At 44.6% G+C, this 6,790-nt stretch overlaps 1 pseudogene; it reads left to right on the top strand.

Annotated features, from left to right (window-relative positions):
• The first annotated feature begins 2,613 nt into the window (after window positions 1-2,613).
• On the top strand, window positions 2,614-6,044 carry LOC147885618 (pentatricopeptide repeat-containing protein At2g27610-like; annotated as a pseudogene).
• The last annotated feature ends 746 nt before the right edge of the window (window positions 6,045-6,790 follow it).

Raw genomic sequence — 6,790 nt, 5'->3', positions numbered from 1 at the left:
ATAACGACACCTGTACTGATGAACATACCAACCATACCCACGGCTATTTTGACATCTACACCGACACCTTCCCCACTCGCCCACTGTACCGACGAGGATCTTTGTGCCTATGCTCGCGAAGCATTGGAAGACAACGTCGAAAAGAGGCCCGTGTCTTGTATCGTGGATTGTTGTAGGCATGTTGATGACTTGTAATTTTTTTTGTTTGCATGAACAACATGAGTTTTCTCGTGCTAATGGAATGGCAGCAGTAATCTATATTAAAGTCTTCCACGATGTACACCTGTGTTTTCTCCGGTATATTTTTTCTCAGTTCGTTTAGCATCTCCAAGAGGGTCGATATTCTTTCATTTGGTCCCATGTACACGTTTATTATGGCCAATTGTCCTTTGTCTTTTGTAGCTAGTATTGCCAGGAGGCACTCACTGCCATTCTGGCTCATTGAGAGACTGTATGTTTCTTGTAATGTTTTTGTGAAGTATGTAGCTAGGCCAAGCATAGTTGTTGTAGTAGCGACACAGGTTAGCCCTTGCAGTTGCACATTTGTTGTTGTTTTTCATGGGTTTCTTGCAAGCATAGTACAGTGGCATCTAGAAGAAATGTTGTTTTTGAAATGTCTTCTTTGTGGATTGCAAAGAATCGAGTGTTTAGGATGACCAATATTTGCTTATTTCATTGATGTTGCATCCTCGAAACACCATACATGTTGTGCCCTTAGTCGCTTTATCTCTTGCAAAACAATGTTGTCTACCTTGATGTTCCTTTGTTGCTAGCCCTCGACGAGGTAAATGTTTGTTGGGTCTTGCACCCTTGACAACGCGGTGTATACTAGACCGTGTGTTCGAACGTTCAACGGGTCAAATGCCAGAGATTCCATGGCCAGTCCTTGGGAGTGGTGTATTGTTCTTGCAAATGCTGGTTGTGTGTCCTCGTGGTAGTGTTCAGGTGTTGTTGCCAATTTGACACTCTCTAGTGATTTCAAATATTGGTGTCCAACTGCTGGGTGTTTGCATGTTGTTCATTTGTTGGTATTCTTTGCGTGCCCTCTATCCTACTTTTTTGTCATTGAGTTCCACCCAAACCACTCCCTTTTGTTTGCTTGTGTCAAATCCTCTAAAAATTCCATCAGCTCCATTAACTATTTCATCACTAATGTCAAAGTTTCCTGAGAATATTTCAATAATCATTCCTGGCTTTAGCTTTAGCTCTGCTTGAAGTCCAGTAGTTTTCCTTGTGTCATGTGGGATTGTGAATTTCTTGTTGCATGTTCTGTGTTTGTGGTCAGTAGCTGGGAGAATGTGTGGTTGCCCTTGCATCATTTCGTATACATAGTCATTGTGTTCATCCTTTGCTTTGTTTGTGTAGAACAGGTGGGGTGTGGTTTCCTTCGTCAAAATTATTCTTTTGTATAAGTTGTTCAGAATAGCAATGTCCTCATCTGTTTGTTCCCCTATCCTTATTTTGTTGAGGAGTCCCAAGAAAGATCCTGGCTGTTGTCTCATAGGAATCCTGAGTTCGACATAGCGTATGTGTGTTGTCTAACAGGAGCCTAGTATCGATGTTTGTCTTGGTTGTTGGGAAAAGACCCAGGAGTCTTTTATCGAGCATGCCTAGGAAAGGTCTCCTGATAGCAATACATTGACTCCTTCGAATGGTTGGTCATGGTTGTGTTTAATTTCACGCATGCGCATGTCTGCCACCACAAATGTGTTTATTCCCATCATGAAGATTTCATCAATGAGCAAGAGCTCCACGTTCTTGTATTGGGCTGATATGTTCTAACGCTTATCTGAAGAGAGTGATGTGCACATGTCTGATATCAGCGGTAAGTGTAGTGCTACATGTATAGTGATTCCCCCTATCCCTCTTGCCGATATTCCTAGAAGCACTCTTGGGAGTTCACTGTCACTTGTTTCCCTGTGGGAGAATAGGTGTTGAACTGCTTGCACGATGAGCATGGCTGTGAATGTTTTCCTAGAATTCGCATTGCCAGATAAGAACATGTGCACCCTTTTGTTTGGCCTCATTCTTTTCTTTAGCATGATGTCAGCCACTATTGTACGCTACTCGTTGTTTGCTTGTCGATACATTTTGTAGTACATATCGTTTGGCACCACATTGTTTTGTTGTTGGTAGTTTTGCTAAGGCCGGGGACGTATTTTTGCTGTGCGAATTTCCTTCCCGATGTCAAACTTCCCGGACTCTATAGTTCTTGTTGTTGTGCTTGAAGGTGTGGTTCCGATTTCGCGGTTGTTGCTTTCAATTATTTCATTGAAGTCTAGGTGGTATTCATGCCATGTCAGCTCTCCCTCGGTTTTTTAGAATGGTAGGTACAAAATGCATTTCTCCCGGTAATGATCCTTTGGCTTTGTGTTCTTGTTGTAGTTGTTAAATCGAATTACTCTAGGTCGTTTTCTTTGTATCGCGACGCCATTTCTATAGCTGAATTGGCTGGCGAAGCTAGCGAGGCATGTTTTGAGCTACGCTTGATGTATTTAGAGACAATGCAATCGCAAAAGATCTCTTGCTTCGTGGGTCCAACTTTTGAAGCTCGGATCGCCTCTTTAGAAGTATCATTCTTTCGTCTGTGGGCTAGTGTTTATGTACAAAAACTCTCTCCTTGCACTGGTAAGGGGGAGCGATAGGCAAAGGTAGACTAATTGCTTTGCACTTTTGAAACTCGGTAACGAAGAAGTAGTCATCCACTGGCCTTATCATGGTTTTGTCTTGCCATAGGAGTGTCTTGAAACATTGGAACTTGTGAGCGTAGCACTGCGCTGTAGTGATAGGGTTTGACCAAATCATATGCTTGGTGACACCCACTTTGGCAACTGGTTTTTTGTTGTAATCGGATCGAGCGTTTATGGAAGGAGGAGATCCCCTCCGAGTGGTGGCACAATCGAGAAAACAAAGTTAGTCTTGCGACAAGTCTCAACTGAATGATTTTGCACTGATGCATCGGTAGATTGGCCAGTCTGACAATCCAGGTTGGGTAAAGACATGTTCGAGAATAAGTCCAAAGCATCCACTGATCACGCCCAAAACCGTGGCCTGGTGGAGTGTGGCAAGGCTGGAGTAAAGGTCATTTCATCTAAAGCCGAAGAAGCGTGCAACAGGATTCGCTGGGAAACTCTCAGCTTAGATGAGGCACTCACGTCTATGGAACGGATGGCCCGGCGGCCTTCAGTTCAAAACCTAACATGCATCTTGCATAAGTGCAGAACAGAGAAACATCTAGGGTATACCAAGCGCTTGTATGCCTACTTATGCAAAAATAGGCTGGAAGATCATAGATCTCTGGGGAATTACCTCGTTTCAGTGTTGGTTCAAGTTGGAAGCATGTGCGATGCTCAGCAGGTTTTTAACAAGTTAGTTGATCGTAATGAATATTCTTGGAATTCTCTCATCTGGGGTTATGTTCAATTTGGGGATTCAAAGCATGCCCTCAAACTCTACCACAACATGCAAGAGGATTCTGTATACCCTAGCAAGTATACCTTCGTGGCCATACTGAAAGCCTGTGCTAGGCTGAAAAATGCAGAAAAAGGCCGAGAAATCCACTTCGAGATAGCCAGAAAAGGGCTGGAAAGAGACCTTTTTGTTGGCAGCACCTTGGTAGATATGTATGCCAAATGTGGCTCGCTTGCAGTAGCACAGGAAGTGTTTGACAAGCTGCCAGTTCGAAATGAGGTCTCGTGGAATGCACTCATTGCAGGATATGCCAAGCATGGGCTTGGTGAGGAAGCGCTGAAATGTCTCGAAAATATGCTGCTGGAGGGTCTCTCTCCAAATGCTGTCACGTTAGTCTGCAGCTTGAAAGCTTGTGGCAGCTTAGGAGCTATGGACAAGGGCCGAGAAATACACACTGAGATTGCCAGAAAGGGTCTGGAAAGAGATCTTGTTGTTGGCAATACCTTGGTGGATATGTATGCCAAGTGGGGCTCGCTTGCAGAAGCATGGGAAGCGTTTGACAAGCTACGAGTTCGAGATGTTGTCTCGTGGACTGCACTTATCGCAGGATATGCGGAGCAGGAGCTTGGCGAGGAAGCGCTGAACTGTCTCGAACAGATGCAACTGGAGGGTCTCTGTCCAGATCCTGTCACGTTTATTTGCAGCTTGAAAGCTTGTAGTAGCATAGGAGCCATTGAGAAGGGCCGAGAAATGCACGTTGAGATAGCCAGAAACGGGCTGGAAAGAGATCTTTTTGTTGGCAGCACCTTGGTACATATGTATGCCAAATGTGGCTTGCTTGCAGAAGCACGGGAAGTATTTGACAAGCTGCCAGTTCGAGAAGTGTACTCGTGGACTGCACTGATCGCAGGTTTCGATGAGCAGGGGCTTGGTGAGGAAGCGCTGAACTGTCTCGAACAGATGCAACTGGAGGGTCTCTCTCCAACTGCTGTCACATTTGCCTGCAGCTTGAAAGCTTGTGGCAGCATAGGAGCCATGCACAAGGGCAGACAAATACACACTGAAATAGTGAGAAAGGGGCTGGAAAGGGACCTTGTTGTTGGGAACACCTTGGTGGACATGTATGCCAAATGTGGATCAGTTGTAGAAGCACGGGAAGTGTTTGACAAGTTGCCACTTCGAGATGTAGTCTCATGGACTGCACTGATAGCAGGATATGCTGAGCATGGGCTGGGTGAGGAAGGGCTGGACTGCTTCAAACAGATGCAACTGGAGGGGCTCTCTCCAGATGCTGCCACATTTATTAGCAGCTTCAAAGCTTGTGGCAGCATAGGAGCCATCGACAGGGGCCACGAAATTCACTCTGAGGTAGCTAGAAAGGGGCTGGAAAGAGAGCATTTTGTTGGCAGCACGCTGGTGGATATGTATGCTAAATGTGGCTCGCTTGCAACAGCACGGGACGCTTTTCACAAGCTGCCAGTTCGAGACGTAGTCTCGTGGAACGCACTGATCGCAGGATATGCCCAGGTAGGAGAAAGTGAAACTGTTTTCCATATGCTTGAGAGAATGAGAGGAGAAGGAATAAAGCCAGATGGTGTCACATTCTCTGATGTTCTTACTGTATGCAGTCACGTGGGTCTAGTGGATCAGGCCCAGAATTACTTTGAGGCCATGAGCAGAGACTATGGCATCACACCTACTATTGAGCATCATGCTGGCATGGTTGATCTCCTTGGCCGTGCAGGCCAATTACAAGAGGCAGTAGCCATGGTGAAGAAGATGCCTTTCCATCCTAGTCTTGTGGTGTGGCATACAATGTTGGGTGCGTGTCAAAAGTGTGGTAATGTGGAGCTTGGAAGACTGGCCTTTGAATATGCAATGCAATTGGATGAAAAGGATGCTGTGTCTTATGTCTTGATGTCTAACATCTATGCAGATGCTCACATGCCAGAGGAAGAGAAAAAGGTTTTGGCAATGAGACCGACAAAACAATCATGGAAAAAGCCAGGACAGAGTGTGTGGCCTGACAGTAGTGGAATTGTGCATTCGTTTTTGGTGGGGGATACAAGACATCCCCACAGCAAAAATATACACGCAAAGCTAGAAGATGTTACCCCCAAAATAAGGGAAGAAGGGTATGCCACAGGTTTGCATTGGGTGTCACGAGACATCGTTAATGCAAAGAGAGATGGGTTATGTGGGTACAATATAGAGCTGTCTAGTGCCCTAGTCAACACACCCAAGGTGACACCCATATGTGGTGTCAAGGATCTCCGGGTTTCTCATGACCACTGCAGTGATACCAAAGATAAAGCAGCCAACTATTCTTCTCAAAGATGCAACGCTTTCATATCTTCAATGGAGGAAACTGTGCTTGTGGGGACTCTTGGTCGCATTAGTGTATGTACATTAGCCAGTGTCTCCCTTATTTGAACTGTTCCAGCTAGGATGATGGAAAGGCAGATGAGGTGTACAAGATCTATGAGCTTTGAATCAGATTTGTATACCCATAATTACCCTTGAGAAACAAAACGATGAAGTAGTTGCACTCTCAACGCACTCATTTTATTAAGAGTCATGACTGGAATATCATGACAATGTGAATGGATCCTTGCTGGAGACTAAATGAGGCTTTGTGGTAGACACTGAAATGCTTCACTATGGAAGGCTATTGAAAAAAAAGCTGCATTTGTGGGGATAATGAACAACACCCTCTCAACACAAATTGTTTTGTAAAAGCTGAGATATTTGAGCTAGAAAGTTGAAATCGAGGTGCTGTAAAAAGCAAAAGTGTAGCTTTCTACCTATACAAGATGAGTGCATGAATTTTTGTTAAGGATGTAAGAACATAAGGGATGCCTCAAGGAGAGGGATTACACCTTGATGGGAGAAACGGCTTATGCCTTGACAAAGCAAGGGCTTACACTCTCTCTAGATAGAGGCCAGAGCACTCGAGGCTTTGATACCACGTTGAGAAAGTAGGGGAGAGATGAGTTCATATGATATGTAATTATATGCTACTTGCATTATCAACACGATGAAGAATACATATATCTTACCACTTAGGGTTAGGGTTGGGAATTGTCCCTATGCTCTTACAATCCTATATAGAATAGGGAAATTTACACTTTTCTTAACAAAGTGTTCTAGAAAAGTGCCAAGCATCATCCTAGACAAGGGAGGAGGTTGCCATATTCACCTAGGACTCCAGCTCTATCTAAATAATCTGCTTAGGTGCTCGAGAGATCACTCTTCAATGCCAGTCACTCTGTTGTGTAGAGGAAGGGCCATAATGCTAGGAGGGCTCAAGAAAATTCTAGCTCCATCCAGACGTTGATGGGCTTTTTTTGTGCGACTGGTATATTTTTGTATCAGATAA

The sequence above is a fragment of the Dipteris shenzhenensis genome, chromosome 25 (assembly GCF_047967505.1).
Source record: "Dipteris shenzhenensis isolate YYH24624 ecotype China chromosome 25, Dip_SZ_1.0, whole genome shotgun sequence".
NCBI classification, from domain to species: Eukaryota; Viridiplantae; Streptophyta; class Polypodiopsida; order Gleicheniales; family Dipteridaceae; genus Dipteris; species Dipteris shenzhenensis.
This window is presented reverse-complemented; position numbering and strand designations above follow the sequence as displayed.